The sequence below is a fragment of the Ovis canadensis genome, chromosome 19, assembly GCF_042477335.2.
Source record: "Ovis canadensis isolate MfBH-ARS-UI-01 breed Bighorn chromosome 19, ARS-UI_OviCan_v2, whole genome shotgun sequence".
NCBI classification, from domain to species: Eukaryota; Metazoa; Chordata; class Mammalia; order Artiodactyla; family Bovidae; genus Ovis; species Ovis canadensis.
In genome coordinates, this window is record NC_091263.1 from 54,816,180 (window position 1) to 54,832,143 (window position 15,964).

General features: G+C 40.3%; 1 protein-coding gene across 13 annotated transcripts in view; it reads left to right on the forward strand.

Annotated features, from left to right (window-relative positions):
* The first annotated feature begins 10,714 nt into the window (after nucleotides 1-10,714).
* Nucleotides 10,715-15,964, forward strand: part of FHIT (fragile histidine triad diadenosine triphosphatase) — a 1,561,686-nt gene continuing 1,556,436 nt past the window's right edge. For 8 of the 13 annotated variants that reach the window (XM_069560468.1, XM_069560463.1, XM_069560462.1 and 5 more), the window contains exon 1: nucleotides 10,754-10,915. The gene's annotated coding sequence lies outside the window, so the exon portion shown is untranslated. Of the gene's footprint in view, nucleotides 10,916-11,986; nucleotides 12,166-15,964 lie in introns of those variants that run through there. The other 5 variants (XM_069560472.1, XM_069560471.1, XM_069560458.1 and 2 more) reach the window with 4 other exon arrangements.

Genomic DNA, 15,964 nt, shown 5'->3' on the forward strand with positions numbered 1-15,964 from the left:
ATTTAGCAAAAGAAGTGGTGTTGCTGGTAGAGGGTCACCTTATGTTTTCTATGATAACTTTCATTGTTAGAAATTTATCCCTCATGTTGAATAGAAAATTTCTCTCAGTAACAAGCACTTGTGGGTCTGAGTTTTAACTCTACTGAATGAATTCAACTCCCTTTTCACAAAATAAATCTTCCCATGGTTGAGCCCAGCAACAACATCTTGAATCTTCTCTTTTTATTTATTTGAAAAAATTTTTAATTTTTTAAACTTATTTTGAATCTTCTCATTTTTAGGCTAAATATCTCCAGTTCTTCAGATGACTAAACTGTGTTTCTTGCACAGTTTTGGTGCTGATAGAGCAGAGGTTGATGTGTTCGGATTTCTTGACTTTCAAAAGCAATCTGGTTATTTTTCATTTCACTTTCCTTTTCTGGTTAGTTTAAGAATTTATCTATAAGCTGAACTTTATGAATTAGTTATGGCTACAAGCAACAAAAAGCTAACACAAACCAACTTAAATAAGACAAGTTTTATTTAACTGGCAAATTGAAGGGGTAGCTTCAGGTAAAGATGGAGTCTGGGATGCAATACCACCTGGGCTCTTTTCATCTCTCTTCATCTCTGTGTGTCCCTGTTTGACTTAATTCCTAGGTGGGCAAGATAGCCAGCAGCCCCACATAGTAAATATGGTATAACTTGTGAGCAAACAAAAGGAGGGACCATCTTTCATGGTCTCTGATAAAATGTCTGAAGGAATTGGCTCTGCTTGGGCCATAGCAGATCTCTGAACCAATCATGTGGCCAAGTAGCTTGTTTGGCCAAGCTTGTTTCCTCTGAACACCCCCTTCACCTGCTCCTTTGGGAAGGAACACATGTGGTTAGTCCCATCAGAGACACTTTGGATTGAAAAGGATTACTGTGTTACAGGCCAGGGTTGATTACTTAAAGGAGGTAATCTTGGGAAGATAAGCATGCATCTACCAAGTTACTTAACATATAGAAAGGCCATTGCTCAAACATTTGAGGTCCAAAATGCAGAAATGATATGGGTAGGGAAAAACAGATGCAATGATCAGATGGAACACCTTTTTAAAATATGCAGGCCATTTTCAACTCAAAATTCCCCAAAGGTACTTTATATATCATCAAGACTCAAACCACATTTTATCATAATATGGAGAACTGCCTACAGTGTTCTTAGGTTAATATTTTTTAAAAGTCACTTTTCCTCAAGAGCATAGTATATTGGTTTGCAGTCATAATGCTCACTTGCTTACATGTCTGAATTGTACTTCATTGTTGGAAGCAAGGTCATACATCCTGTTCCATTTTTTAATCTATTCTGATTTGAAAGATTCCCTTTTGTGAGACTCTTCTTTATATTTTAAAAACTACATGGAGAGATGGAGGCTGAGCTAGATTAAAGTTGTACAAATCTGATTAACATCACCTGCTCTGTTTCAAAGGTCAGGTGCACTCAACGAATTTACTTTGAAATTATTTTGTTTATTTTGTGGGCATATACATCATGAGCTTTCTAAAGGTCAAAAGTAGAGTTTGTTCTTGGATTCTAAAGCAATCTGATTTCCATTTACAGTATGCTTTGGTGACCCTAAATGCAGAAGCAGGCCCAGTTAAGTCATACTTCCAGTTTGTGTTTGGTTTAATTTTCTCAATAAGAAAATCCCTCCTAGATTAAGGCAGTGCTGAAATATCATTTTCCCTAAATTACTTTTATTTTCAACTAGGTTCATGAGAGAATGCTACTCATAAATGACATCTGAACTCTGAATGTTGGTTTCATGGACATTTTGTTGACAAAGACGTAGAGCCATCTTAGTTGGCTAGAGTCTCATCTGGAAACTAAAGTGAAGGTCAGAGAAGTTAGAACTCCTGGGTTTTATTAACATTTACATGGTAGGGGTCCTGAAGGTTTTTTAATTAATGTATGTAAAGTCATTGTACATAGAGAAGAGGCTTCAATAAATTATGCAGTCTTATTTACTATTCAAAAAAATAAAAGATCTAGTTATATACATCAAATATTTTTCATTAATTATTTTAAATAATTTTTCCCCCTTACCATATGTACTTTACAAAGATAAAAAGAAAATCTCTCAGAGTATTTTGTATTCATGTTCATTAACATTCCGGTGGAATAATAAACCTCAAAACGATTCATGTATGAATCAGTGAGGCATGGCTAATTACAGTTTTCAGCCACACAGCCAATAACATTCACCATGAAACATGGCTTCTGTTAAATACATCTCTCTGAATTCTCTCTGAATTTTTGTTGGGGGAGAGTGGTAGGAAATAGGGAGGTTGCAAATTGCAATTTTAAAATGTCTAAATATTTTAGGGGCTTGTACATTATAAATCTCTTTCAGGCAAGTATTTATCACAAGCATGACATCCTGTTATCAAAACAGTAAAAAACCCCAGAGATGTGCTTTAAAAACAAAACAGAAACAACCACAAGTCCTGAGAATGGACCATGTTCTATATGGAAACAGAAGAAACTTCTTGAAACATGAGGAAATATGATTTACCATAAATTTTAAAAATATGTTTAATACAGATTTTTCCTATTCCTTACAAAATCATCTTGATACTATGATTCTCTCCATAAATATATTTAAAAGATGAAAATATGAAAAGCATATACAGAGGACACAGTAAAAGCTGAATGTCATGACTAAAATACTCAAATTTAAAAGCAATTTTGTAATGTATATTTGAAATCTTTTCTATTACATTTTTGTTTAAAATATTTTCCCTTCATGCCATCCACATTGTTGACTACCCAAAAGCTACATGAATAAAAACATTAACATCCACATTTTATTTTTAATTTAAACAAGTATTACATCAATGATATAACTAATGTATGGTTAAAAAAGAAACTTCAGAAATCACAAAACAAACATTATAAAGTAAATAAAATATACTTATGCCACCAATCCCATCTTAGTGCTCCAATCATTATTCAAAGACATTTGGGATGCTCTCAGAAGTTTTCCGGAGAAGGAAATGGCAACCCACTCCAATATTCTTGCCTAGAGAATCTCTTGGACAGAGGAGCCTGGTGACCTGCCATCTATGGGGCTGCACAGAGTCGGACACAACTGAAGTGACTTAGCAGCAGCAGCAGCAGTTTTCCATACACGTGCAAGCACAAATCCACAATCTAATATATCTGTAATTCTGAATTCCAAAAAGGGCTGAAAACCAATGGGGGTACTTATGGTGTTTATCCTGTATGTGTTTCATTGCAGAAGTATTAATGTTTGATGACAGGGTGCTACCTCAAGACTGTTTCAGGAATGTTAAACACTAGGTACTATGAGCATATGCTGCTGCTAAGTCACTTCAGTAGTGTCCGACTCTGTGCGACCCCATAGACGGCAGCCCACCAGGCTCCCCCGTCCCTGGGATTCTCCAGGCAAGAACACTGGAGTGGGTTGCCATTTCCTTCTCCAATGTATGAAAGTGAAAAGTGAAAGTGAAGTCGCTCAGTCGTGTCCAACCCTCAGCGACCCCATGGACTGCAGCCTTCCAGGCTCCTCTGTCCATGGGATTTTCCAGGTAAGGGTACTGGAATGGGGTGCCATTGCCTTCTCCGACTATGAGCATATATCACCTTTCAAATAACAACAACAACAAAAAAAATCATTTTCAAAACTGACCTGTCCACAGAATTTTGGATGAGTGATTATGGATCTTGATAATTTTGTAACACATAGTCCTTTTGTTTATATTAATAGATCATTCCATATACACCACCTGGCAAATATATTTATGAAATAGTTCAACATTTTCCCTGAAGACCTTACCGTGGTCTACACAGTCTGGCTTCTTGTGACCTTTGACCTCATCTCTCATGACTTTTCCTCTCATTTATTTTCCTCCAGCCACATGGGCCTCCCTGCTCTTTTTCCACCCTGTCAAGCTTGTTCCCATTTAAGGCCTTTACATTGATTCCTCTGCCTGGAATTCTCCCATAGATTCCCTCCTGGTTGGCTTCCTCACTTCACTGAGATGTTTGCTCAAGTGACTGCTCTTCAATGGGGCTTTCCTGACCACCCTATCCAAGAGAAGGCCATCCATCATTTAGTCCCTCACACTGCTTATTTTTCATAGCATTAAAAAAAAAATCAAAATTTATGACATATCATGAATTGTTTTAACTAGTATATGGTCTATCTTTTCCACTAGAAGTTCCATATGAGTAGGAAATGTTTTTATTACTTATTTACCACTGCATCCCTAGCACTTAGAACAGTGCCTGATATACAGCAGGTGCTCAATAAGTATTTATCAAATTCAATTTTTCTTTTGCCTCCAAGTCTAGCAATTTATTTAATAGTTACAAGGCCCCATAAGCTGACCCTTGGGACACTTCCAGCCTCTTTCCCCATTGCCCTAACTCCATTCTAGATTTGGGCCTGGTGAATCTACCGTCTGAGCTCTGGCACTTGCCATATGCTACCTTTGCTTCTGCCTAGAACTCCCTCTCTCCTCCATTGTATGTAGCAGGATTGATTCATTCTGCTATTGACTTCTATGGTATCACATTGCTGTGCTCACCTATTTATGTGTTTATGGCCTCCAATGAAGTATAACGCCAGGGACTGCGTCTGATTATCTGCTGATTCCTGTCCCCTTGCACAGTGACTCAATCCATGAAAAAGTAAGCTGAATTGAAGTTGTATCCCATTCTGAAGTAAATTCTCTACTAAGGAAATATACTTTTTAATTTTTAAGAAATGCTTACAGTGGATTTTATCCTCTAGAATGAAGAAATGCCTTTAAAGCTGCAGTGAAACCAGGGGAATATGTTTAGAGGCATAATTTCTTGAAGGAGAGTGATGAAAAATCATAGCTTATCTCTGAGCCACCCTAGTGAGATCACAGCTTGGACACTGAGGTTAGTTTTATGCACCTTATGTTCTAGGTAACTGGAAGATGATTGCAAAGGATGGCAGTAAGAAGGATTAAATGTGATTATTTATGAGGCATAGTTAAAAGGAGACAATATGCATATGTTCACTAACTATAGGGAATAGACTACTCTCTAAATATCTGATGAACAAATCTGATGAACAAGGAATATATGTAATACAGAACAACAAATGGATAAATATGATGAGAGAATTTTTTAAAAAGGGGAAAATTTTAGAATTTTCAGGTGGCTGTTATTAACAATCAGAATTCTCTAATAGCAGTCAAAAAGCTGAGTGATTATGAGGTGAGAAATTTGTGAAGGAGGTAGGAACATCTGAGTACAGCTGAGTTTCCCAACCTTTTTATACTCTTATTACAAAAACAATGCATTATTTTTCTTTATTCCAATACTATATTTTCCTATCAGATATGATTTTTTTCCCAGCTAAAAAAAACCCCCTAAGATTCTTGTCCAAAAGTCTGCATTATAACTGCAATATATGGCTGAGATGAATTACGTAGGGGGTTCAACACTTTGACCTCTAGGACTTTCCAGTTCTGAAATTCTGTTTTCATGGTAAAGATTTCTTTGTAGGTCCTGTGAGCTGTTGGACTGTTTGACTAAAGCAGAAGAGTGTGACGACCAGGGCTTTCACACATCAGAATGGTCCTAAGCTTTGTGATAATGAGAGGTTATTGCTGGGTTACGTTTGCTGCTTCACTTTATGGCTTAGCTGAATGCAATGAGTGGTTTTGAGTTGGCCAAAAAGTTTGCTGGCCAAATGAACTTTTTGGCCAACTCAATACAAATGTTGGGCCCTTCTAGTACTTACTCTGTTTGCTTTGGTAGCAATAATATAGTCATTCTTTTATGCATATTTATTGATTGCTTACCATTGAATAAGAGAAAAACAAAGTTCTTGCCTTCAGAGGCTCACATTCTATTTGGAGGTGATAGATGATAAACAGAAAGGCAAGTAAATAGGGACTGTAATTTCAAGTAATGATACTTGCTATGAAGGAGTGCTATTATGGCACAACCGACAGAAAGTTTTCATAAAATTGTCCTCTACATTTCTCCAAAGAACACATACAAAAGGCCAACAGATACATGAATGGGTGCTCAACATCATTAGTCATTAGGGAAATGCAAATCACAACCGCAATGAGGTATCACCTCCTACCTTTTAGAATGGCCATCAACGAAAAGACAACAGGTAAAAAATGCTGGGGAGGATGTGATGAGAGAACCCTTGTGCACTGTTGGTGGGACTGTAAACTGGTATAGCCATATGGAAAACAGTATGGAGGATCCTCAAAAAATTAAAAATTGAACTACCATATGATCCAGCAATTCTACTTCTGGGAATGTATCCAAAGGAAATGAAAACACTAATTCAAAAAGATATATGCATTCCCACGTTCATAGCAGCATTATTTACAATAGGCAAGACATGGAAACAATCTATGTGTTCATCAGTGAAAAAACAGATAAAAAAGTTCTTATATACATACATATCCATATGTATATACGGATACACCTACAATGGAATATTATTCAATCATTAAAAACACAAGAAAACACTATTTGTGACAACATGGATGGACCTTGAGGGGAGTATGCTAAGTGAAATAAGTCAGATGGAGGCAAAACTCTATTATTTCAGTTATATGTGGAATCTAAAAAAAAAAAACCCAAACAATAAAAACCCCACCAAATTCATACAAAAAGATCAAATTTGTAGCTACTACAGGTAGGGGTTTGGGAGAGGGGGAACTGGAGGAAGATGTTCAAAAGGTACAAACTTTCAGTCACAGGATAAATTAGTACTAGAGTTGTAATGTAGAACATGACTACTGCTAATGCTATTGTATGATATATAGCAAAGTTGTTAAGAAAGTAAAACAAAGAGTTCTCATCACAAGGATAATTTTTTCCCTCTTTTCTTTATTTTTATTATATCTATGTGAGAAGATGAATGTTAGCTGAACATATTGTGGTGATCATTTCACAATAAATGTAAGTCAGACCATTATGCTGTAAACCTTAAATTTATATGGTGATGTCTGTCAATGATATTTCAATAAAATGAGGAGAAAATTGTCTTTTAGGTCTAATGACACAGCCTATGCACTTAATGCTAACTTTTCAAAACCTTTGTGTCTTTTTCAATATCATGAAGTAAACAATGCATTGTCTCCAGCAATATTTCTTTTTCCCTTTTCTTGATCTCCTTCCTCCTCTCTCTACTAAACCCTAGTCCGTCTAAAGCCTCTTCTTAAGTGCACAAAGTTTTCCCAGTGTAAAAGAGGTTTTTGCTGTAGTTTTTGTCTGTCTTAGTGAGGATTTATAAAGTACTGTCTATTTTAATTGCTCACATGATGAGGTATACAAGTTGATAGGCTGCTTGGGGGTTTTTTTTTGGTCCATTTGTTTGGTTCTTTTTATTTGCATTTATTAAATTTTGAATTACTCTTATTCTGCTACTAGTCTCAGTGACAAAAGCTTGTGGTGAACCAAAGCCACCTGTATGCTTTGGTGCCCCATCAGTATGTGGCAGCACCTGCATCTCTGGCTTCCTCAGGCCACTGAGCAAATTTGCCCTTTTTGTACAGTATGACTAAGAAACCACGGACTTCACAGCCCCTGAAAACAGCTCCTAATTATTGACTGGTGGAAGATGTCGTTTAAACAACCCAGTAACCAGTTCTTTGTCCCCTTGGTGGGAAAGCTCAGTATAAGGCCTGGATTCTACATTATTTCCCAGAGTTCTCCTGGAAGATTAAGCTCTGATCACTTGAGCAATAACATGCTTGATAGCACACCTTATTGTCTGTCTTCCCTTCCCCATTTCACTTTTCTATTTTCTCACTGGTGTTTCCTACAATTACTTCCTAAATAAACTACTTGTACTTGAATACCTCTCTCAGGATATATCTGTTGGAGAACACAAAGTAAGATGCCATCTCTAGGTGATTATTAATGAAGCTACAGATCAAATCATCATCGCCTCACTGACGGTCTTGACACTTGGATGTCCTGGTTCCAAGGCAAGTGCCATACCTAAAACATTTTGTAAATGTACTGCTGAAGGTCATGATCCACAGCTGAACATGTATATGTTCATACTAGGTTGCTTGACAATGGTTTAATAATTATCAGATATCACTGTTTAGATCCAAAGTCTGTTCGTGATATTTGCATTTGATTGCTAAGGAGAAGGAGAAGGCAATGGCACCCTACTCCAGTACCCTTGCCTGGAAAATCTCATGGGTAGGCTGCAGTCCATGGGGTCGCTAAGAGTTGGACACGACTGTGTGACTTCACTTTCACTTTTCACTTTCATGCACTGGAGAAGGAAATGGCAACCTACTCCAGTGGTCTTGCCTGGAGAATCCCAGGGATGGGGGAGCCTGGTGGGCTGCCGTCCATGGGGTCACACAGAGTCGGACACGACTGAAGTGACTTAGCAGCAGCAGCAGGAGCTAAGTAGAAGATGCAATGATTAAAGGCTGATACTTCCTCAGGAGAAGAGTCTAGCTGTTGAGCTTTCCAGTTTCATATGGTTCAGTGATTTCTTCCAGGTTTAGTCTGGCTGCTGACATTTGTGTTGAAATGTCTCATGCCAATCAGCCTCAGAAAAGCTGGGACTGCTGAGCTGAGCCTATGCTCATAAAAGCTACAAAGAACTGTCATATTATAGGAAACAATCCCAAATGAACATAAGATTAGGTTAGGAAGCCTGAACAGGGGTTTTAATCCCTATGCAAGAAATTAGTCTGCACACATATTGATCACATTCCTGTTGTTTATCTGTAATTGTTTTCAATTTCACATAGTTTTCCCACAATTCTCTATTATTTTATGTGGCCATGGTGTCTGTGTGATACTCTGTAAACTGACCATAATCCACTGTGACAGTCTCTGAGTCAAGCTTCCTAAGACATCAGTATTTCACACCAGGACATTTTGTAGGACACCTTGCTACTCTCTGTGGGGTTCAAACATCAGAAAGGATGAGAGATCTAAGACCTGGTGTAATCACCTGCATGTAATGAAGCAGGCCACAGAAAAAAGTGAGAAAAAAAAAAGTAGAAAAGAAAATGGTGTCAGAGAAAGCAGGGACAAATCCAAGTGTTTGTCCAAGTGTAACAACTGCTCTTTGTTTCTCTCTTTTAAATGTAAAAGATGACTGGCAAAAATCTCTTTTTCCTAGGTAGTAGGACTGGGAGGAAAGGGAAGGAGGCAGTATTAAAGAAGAGGTCTCTATAAAAAGCAGCATCCTATAGTCTGGAGACCAGGACCCTAGTTCCTGTTTAAGAACTGAATGACTGTGTGAAAACTATTTAGCTGTTCTGCAAGTTTCAATTGCATTTATTTTAAAGCCAAGTTTGTTTCTCATCCTCCACTATACCAGGAGCATCTAAAGGTTAGGAATTGAGAATGATTCATTTTCTCCAGTACCTACAAGGCACTGGACACAGAATACACAGAAAAGATTGATTCTGAATTTAAACAGAGCAAGCACAAGGGTCCCACGATGGCCACAGACAAATTTATCTGTACCAAAGCAAGCGAGAATAGAGAATAATTCAATTCCTCAAAATATATTTACTGAGTGTGGACTCTCTCTCTCTCTCTCTCTCTCTATATATATATATATATATATACTGTGTGTAATATATATAGTATGGGTGGTTATATATAATATATAAAATGATTATAACAAATTTTATAGTATATATATATCAATTTGTATTATTTATATAAATTTAATACATATAAAATGTTACACTATATGTATTACTGATACTGTATTTATACTTCCAGTAGAAACAGTGCTATAAACAGTGCAATGATCAGAAAAAAGTGCCAAATCTAAAGCAGATCTTTCATTCTAAGGGCTTGAGTGACTGAAAATTGCTCAGTCCTGTCCAACTCTTTGGGATCCCATGGATTATAGTCCATGGAATTCTCCAGGCCAGAATACTGGAGTGGGTAGGCTTTCCCTTCTCTAGGGGATCTTCCCAACCCAGGGATCGAAGCCAGGTCTCCCCCATTGCAAGCGGGTTCTTCACCAACTGAGCCACAAGGGAAGCCCAAGAATACTGGAGTGGGTAGCTTATTCCTTCTCCAGCGGATCTTCCCGACACAGGAATAGAACCGAAGTCTCCAGCATTGCAGGCGGATTCTTTACCAAGTGAGCTATCAGGGAAGCCCTCATTCTAGGGGACAAGATGATAAAAAAGATAAATTATATACAATGCTTGGTTAAGGGCAAGAACTAAGGAGAAAAATAACATACAAAAAGAAGAAAGGAATGGACAAGGGGATCTGTGGTACAGTTTTAGTTAAGGTACCAGGGAAGGCGGAGTTCACTCGTAAACTGGATCAAAGTAAGGACTGAGGGCCGCATTCTGAGAGAAAACAAAAGAAAAGGCTTTAGGAATCAAAAAGATCCGGAATGAGGCGAGGAAGTGAAAGGAAATTCGGTCAGAAAGGAACAGTGAGCGGAGTAAGTTGAACGCATTGGGGAGGAAAGAAGGAAACAAAAATATAGCACAGCCTAAACAATGATGTTACTTTTTACATTTGGTTAAAAAAAAACTGTGTGAACTATGACGAAACTCTTAATGAGGAGACTCTCACCTCAGCTTCCCTTCAGAGAGGGACAGTGTTCCCCGCCCCTAAACAGGGATTTTGTTACTATAGCTTTTGATTGGCCCGGTGTAGGCGCGTGCTCTGCGCCTATTGGCCCGCGGCCCTGTCCCGGGACGGGTAGCCATCTTGGGTCCCTTCCATACTGCACAGGCATCTGGGAGTTGTAGTCCCTGCTCTGTTCTGTCCAGTCGCGGGACTTTTTGCCCTCTGCTCCCGGGAACGTCAGGCAGCCACCCCCGTGGGCACAAGCCCAGGCGCTGTTCCTGGCCCGCGCTCCCTCCCTCTGCCTTTACTCCTCAGCTGCCAAGATCTTGGAAGGTAGGGGCTGTGGGCAAGCCCAAGTCGAACAGCGTTTCTGTGGCGCAGGCCCGGGTTTCCACACGCGTCTGGTCATTACTCCGGCGGCCCAGTGGGGCGGAGTCTAACTGGGTCCTCTCAGCTAGTTGGGACGTGGTGGGGGTCTGTCCGGAGGACCTTCCCACGTCACCGAGGCTTTACATGGCTTGTTCCTGAGCACCGGCCCTAATCCTAACCTGCCCCTCTTCTGCTGTATTTTATAAGTGGGTAAACTGAGGCATGGGGTCACGCCAGCGATTCCAGGGAGGCCCCAGCTCCCGGCCCTGGTGGTGTAGTTGGCACTGGTCACTTTAGATGGTTTTCAGTTTCATTGTTAAGAAGCAGGACCTTCTGGTGCAACAGATAAGGGTCAGTGTTAAAACACCCAGCTTTTGGTTCCCACGGTGGAGGGGGGGTGGTTTGAACACGTGTCCAGGAGAAGAGCCGAGCAGGGTACAGGGCAGGCAGTATTTTGGGAGACAGTTTTACATTTAGTATTTAAGAAACACAAAAAAATAATTCATTATAGGAGGAGAAAAATCAGGACTTTGTTGGACTTCCTTACATCTTTTTATGGCTTAATGTATGAAAACGTGGGCATTTTAAATGTATGTTCATGTAAGGGAAAAAAGGTCGGTCAGTGAAACTGGAGCTGGATTTGCAGTCTCCTCTCTAGGATGAAATTCTGCCTTTGCTGTATGACCAGCCACTCACAGTGCATACCGAAGAAAAAAGAGCTCAATGCTCCCTGCCCAAGTGGCCTAAGGAGCTGCCAAGGAGTTGAAATGTAAATGAAGTCTTGCCTGTGAAAGCTCGCCCCTTGCAAACTTACAGTTTTATTACTGTGGGTCTCTGAAAAACGTGCTGGAAACCAGCACAAAAAACAGCCATAGGTTGTTTTAGAAAGGGTCTGTAACTTGCCGGGTCCCGGACTACCGCGGGCGGCCCCAACTCGCACCTGTTAAGGTGGTGTGCCTGCACTCTCCGCTTTCCGGCTCCATCTTCTCGCCGGTGGCCCGGACCGCGGAGGCTTCTGGGAGTTGCAGTCCCTCTTCTTTTCCCGGGGGGCTGGTACTCCACCTCGCAGCCTGCCATTTGGCGAGTGAGGTGTCTCCTGGTAGATGAAGTTTCACTTCAGCCGTTGCATGGAGCAGCTCCTTGACTTGGAACTACAGCTTCCACTTGGCGCTGCGTTTTTGGCTGCCAATCTTGAGCCGAGTCTACTGAGAAAGGTTTAGTAAAAATGTGTTTTTGTTGATTGTTTACGTTCTTCCAAGTACTAAGTATAGGAGATTATTTTATACGCTCTTCTGAGTATATTAGGTAGGGATTATGCATGTTTGCAAATAGTGAATACTATATCTTACATTTGTAGATGAGTAAAAAATACTTGCAAAGATGAATTGCGGTCACACATCTAGTAATAAAATGTAATATCATAAATAGACATTATTTTTAGTTATTATAGTTTAATCTTCACAAGAGCTATATGAGAGGAGCGGCCATTGGCATGTGCATTTTCCGTGTTAGAAATCTAAGGCTACGAAAATTAAGCAGCGTGGCGAAGTTAACTCATCTAGGGAATCAGTTCAGTTCAGTTCAGTCGGTCTGTCGTGTCCGATTCTGTGACCCCAGGGGACCCATGAACTGCAGCGTGCCAGGCTTCCCAATCCATCACCAACTTGCTGAACTTGCTCAAACTCATGTGCATTGAGTCGGTAATGCCAACCAACCATCTTATCCTCTGTTGTCCCCTTCTCCTCTTGCTTGTGAATAGAAGTGAATAGAAGTACCAACACTGTAACCCTGTCTTCTTGACAGTCTCTGCTTAGAAAACCATACAGGGAGCCCATCCATTGAGAGTATGGAATTTGGAATCTTTCCATTATACCATGTTGTCTCTGTAGTTAGACACCAAATGGTATTGCTTCATTTATCTGAGGCAAAAATCTTAGAACAGTTCCTGGCATATAGTACATGTTTCACAAATGTTAGCTATAAATAGTTTTATAATACCCTTATTTTAGAGAACAGGTAACTGGCCCAGGTAGTAAAGCAGTTTGCCAGAGGTTACACAGTCGGTTTGTGTCAGACATCAGACTAGACCTAAATGTCTTCTTTCCAAGTCCTGGGTTATTTTCATTCTACTAACAGTCAACTAGCAGGAACACCAGATGTGAAGCTGATAACGGTTTCTCTCCTAATTTATTCTTTTAGGCCACAGATCAGTACCAATTGTTCTAAAGTCTTGTTTCTTATTATTGGTCAGGTCAGTTCAGTTCAGTCGCTCAGTGGTGTCCAACTCTTTGTGACCCCAAGAATCGCAGCACGCTAGGCCTCCCTGTCCAACACCAACTCCCGGAGTTTACTCATGTCCATCAAGTCGGTGATGCCATCCAGCCATCTCATCCTCTGTCGTCCCCTTCTCCTCCTGCCCCCAACCCCTCCCAGCATCAGAGTCTTTTCCAATGAGTCAACACTTTGCATGAGGGGGCCAGGTACTGGAGTTTTCAGCTTCAGCATCAGTCCTTCCAATGAACACCTAGGACTGATCTCCTTTAGGATGGACTGGTTGGATCTCCTTGCAGTCCAAGGGACTCTCAAGAGTCTTCTTCAACACCATAGTTCAAAAGCATCAATTCTTTGGCTCTCAGCTTTCTTCACAGTCCAACTCTTACATCCATACATGACCACTGGAAAAACCATAGCCTTGACTAGATGGACTTTGTTGGCAAAGTAATGTTTCTGCTTTTGAATATGCTGTCTAGGTTGGCCATAATTTCCTTCCAAGGAGTTCAGTTCAGTTCAGTTCCTCAGTTATGTCCGACTCTTTGCGACCCCATGAATCGCAGCACGCCAGGCCTCCCTGTCCATCAGCAACTCCCGGAGTTCACTCAGACTCACATCCATTGAGTTAGTGATGCCATCCAGCCATCTCATCTTCTATCGTCCCCTTCTCCTCTTGCCCCCAATCCCTCCCAGCATCAGAGTCTTTTCCAATGAGTCAACTCTTCACATGAGGTGGCCAAAGTACTGGAGTTTCAGCTTTAGCGTCATTCCTTCCAAAGAAATCCCAGGGCTGATCTCCTTCAGAATGGACTGGTTGGATCTCCTTGCAGTCCAAGGGACACTCAAAGAGTCTTCTTCAACACCACAGTTCAAAAGCATCAATTCTTCAGCACTCAGCTTTCTTCATAGTCCAACTCTCACATCCATACATGACTACAGGAAAAACCATAGCCTTGACTAGACGGACCTTAGTCGGCAAAGTAATGTCTCTGCTTTTGAATATGCTATCTAGGTTGGTCATAACTTTTCTTCCAAGGAGCAAGCATCTTTTAATTTCATGGCTGCAGTCACCATCTGCAGTGATTTTGGAGCCCCCCAAAATAAAGCCTGACACTGTTTCCACTGTTTCCCCATCTATTTCCCATGAAGTGATGGGACCGGATGCCATGATCTTCATTTTCTGAATGTTGAGCTTTAAGCCAACTTTTTCCCTCTCCACTTTCACTTTCATCAAGAGGCTTATTAGTTCCTCTTCACTTTCTGCCACAGGGTGGTGTCATCTCCATAACTGAGGTTATTGATATTTCTCCAGGCAGTCTTGATTCCAGCTTGTGCTTCTTCCAGTCCAGCATTTCTCATGATGTACTCTGCATAGAAGTTAAATAAACAGGGTGACAATATACAGCTTTGATGTACTCCTTTTCCTATTTGGAACCAGTCTGTTGTTCCATGTCCAGTTATGACTGTTGCTTCCTGACTTGCATATAGGTTTCTCAAAAGGCAGGTCAGATGGTCTGGTATTCCCATCTCTCTTTCAGAATTTTCCACAGTTTATTGTGATCTACATAGTCGAAGTCTTTGGCATAGTCAATAAAGCAGAAATATATGTTTTTCTGGAACTCTTGCTTTTTCCATGATCCAGCGGATGTTGGGAATTTGATCTCTGGTTCCACTGCCTTTTCTAAAACCAGCTTGAACATCTGGAAGTTCACGGTTCATGATTGCTGAAGCCTAGCTTGGAGAATTTTGAGCATTACTTTACTAGCATGTGAAAGTGAAAGTGATTTCGCTCAGTCGTGTCTGAGTCTTTGAAACCCCATGGACTGTAGCCTACCAGCCTCCTCCCTCCATGGGATTTTCCAGGCAAGAGTACTGGAGTGGGTTACTAGCATATGAGATGAGTGCAATTGTGTGGTAGTTTGAGCATTCTTTGGCATTGCCTTTCTTTGGGATTGGAATGAAAACTGACCTTTTCCAGTCCTGTGGCCACTGCTGAGTTTTGCAAATTTGCTGGCATATTGAGTGCAGCACTTTCACAGCATCATCTTTCAGGATTTGAAATAGCTCAACTGGAATTCCATCACCTCCACTAGCTTTGTTCGTAGTGATACTTTCTAAGGACCGCTTGACTTCATATTCCAGGATGTCTGGCTCTAGGTGAGTGATCATACCATCGTGATTATCTTGGTTATGAAGATCTTTTTTGTACAGTTCTTCTGTGTATTCTTGCCACCTCTTCTTAATATCTTCTGCTTCTGTTAGGTGCCTACCATTTCTGTCCTTTATCAAGCCCATCTTTGCATGAAATGTTTCCTTGGTATCTCTAATTTTCTTGAAGAGATCTCCAGTCTTTCCCATTCTGTTGTTTTCCTCTATTTCTTTGCATTGATCGCTGAGGAAGGCTTTTTATGTCTCCTTGCTATTCTTTGGATCTCTGCATTCAGATGCTTATATCTTTCCTTTTCTCCTTTGCTTTTCGCTTCTCTTCTTTTCACAGCTATTTGTAAGGCCTCCCAGACAGCCTTTTTACTTTTTTGCATTTCTTTTCCATGGGGATGGTCTTGATCCCTGTCTCCTGTACAATGTCACAAACCTCTGTCCATAGTTCATCAGGCACTCTATCTATCAGATCTAGTCTGTTAAATCTATCTGTTACTTCCACTGTATAAGGGATTTGATTTAGGTCATACCTGAATGGTCTAGTGGTTTTCTCTACTTTCTTCAATTTAAGTCTGAATTTAG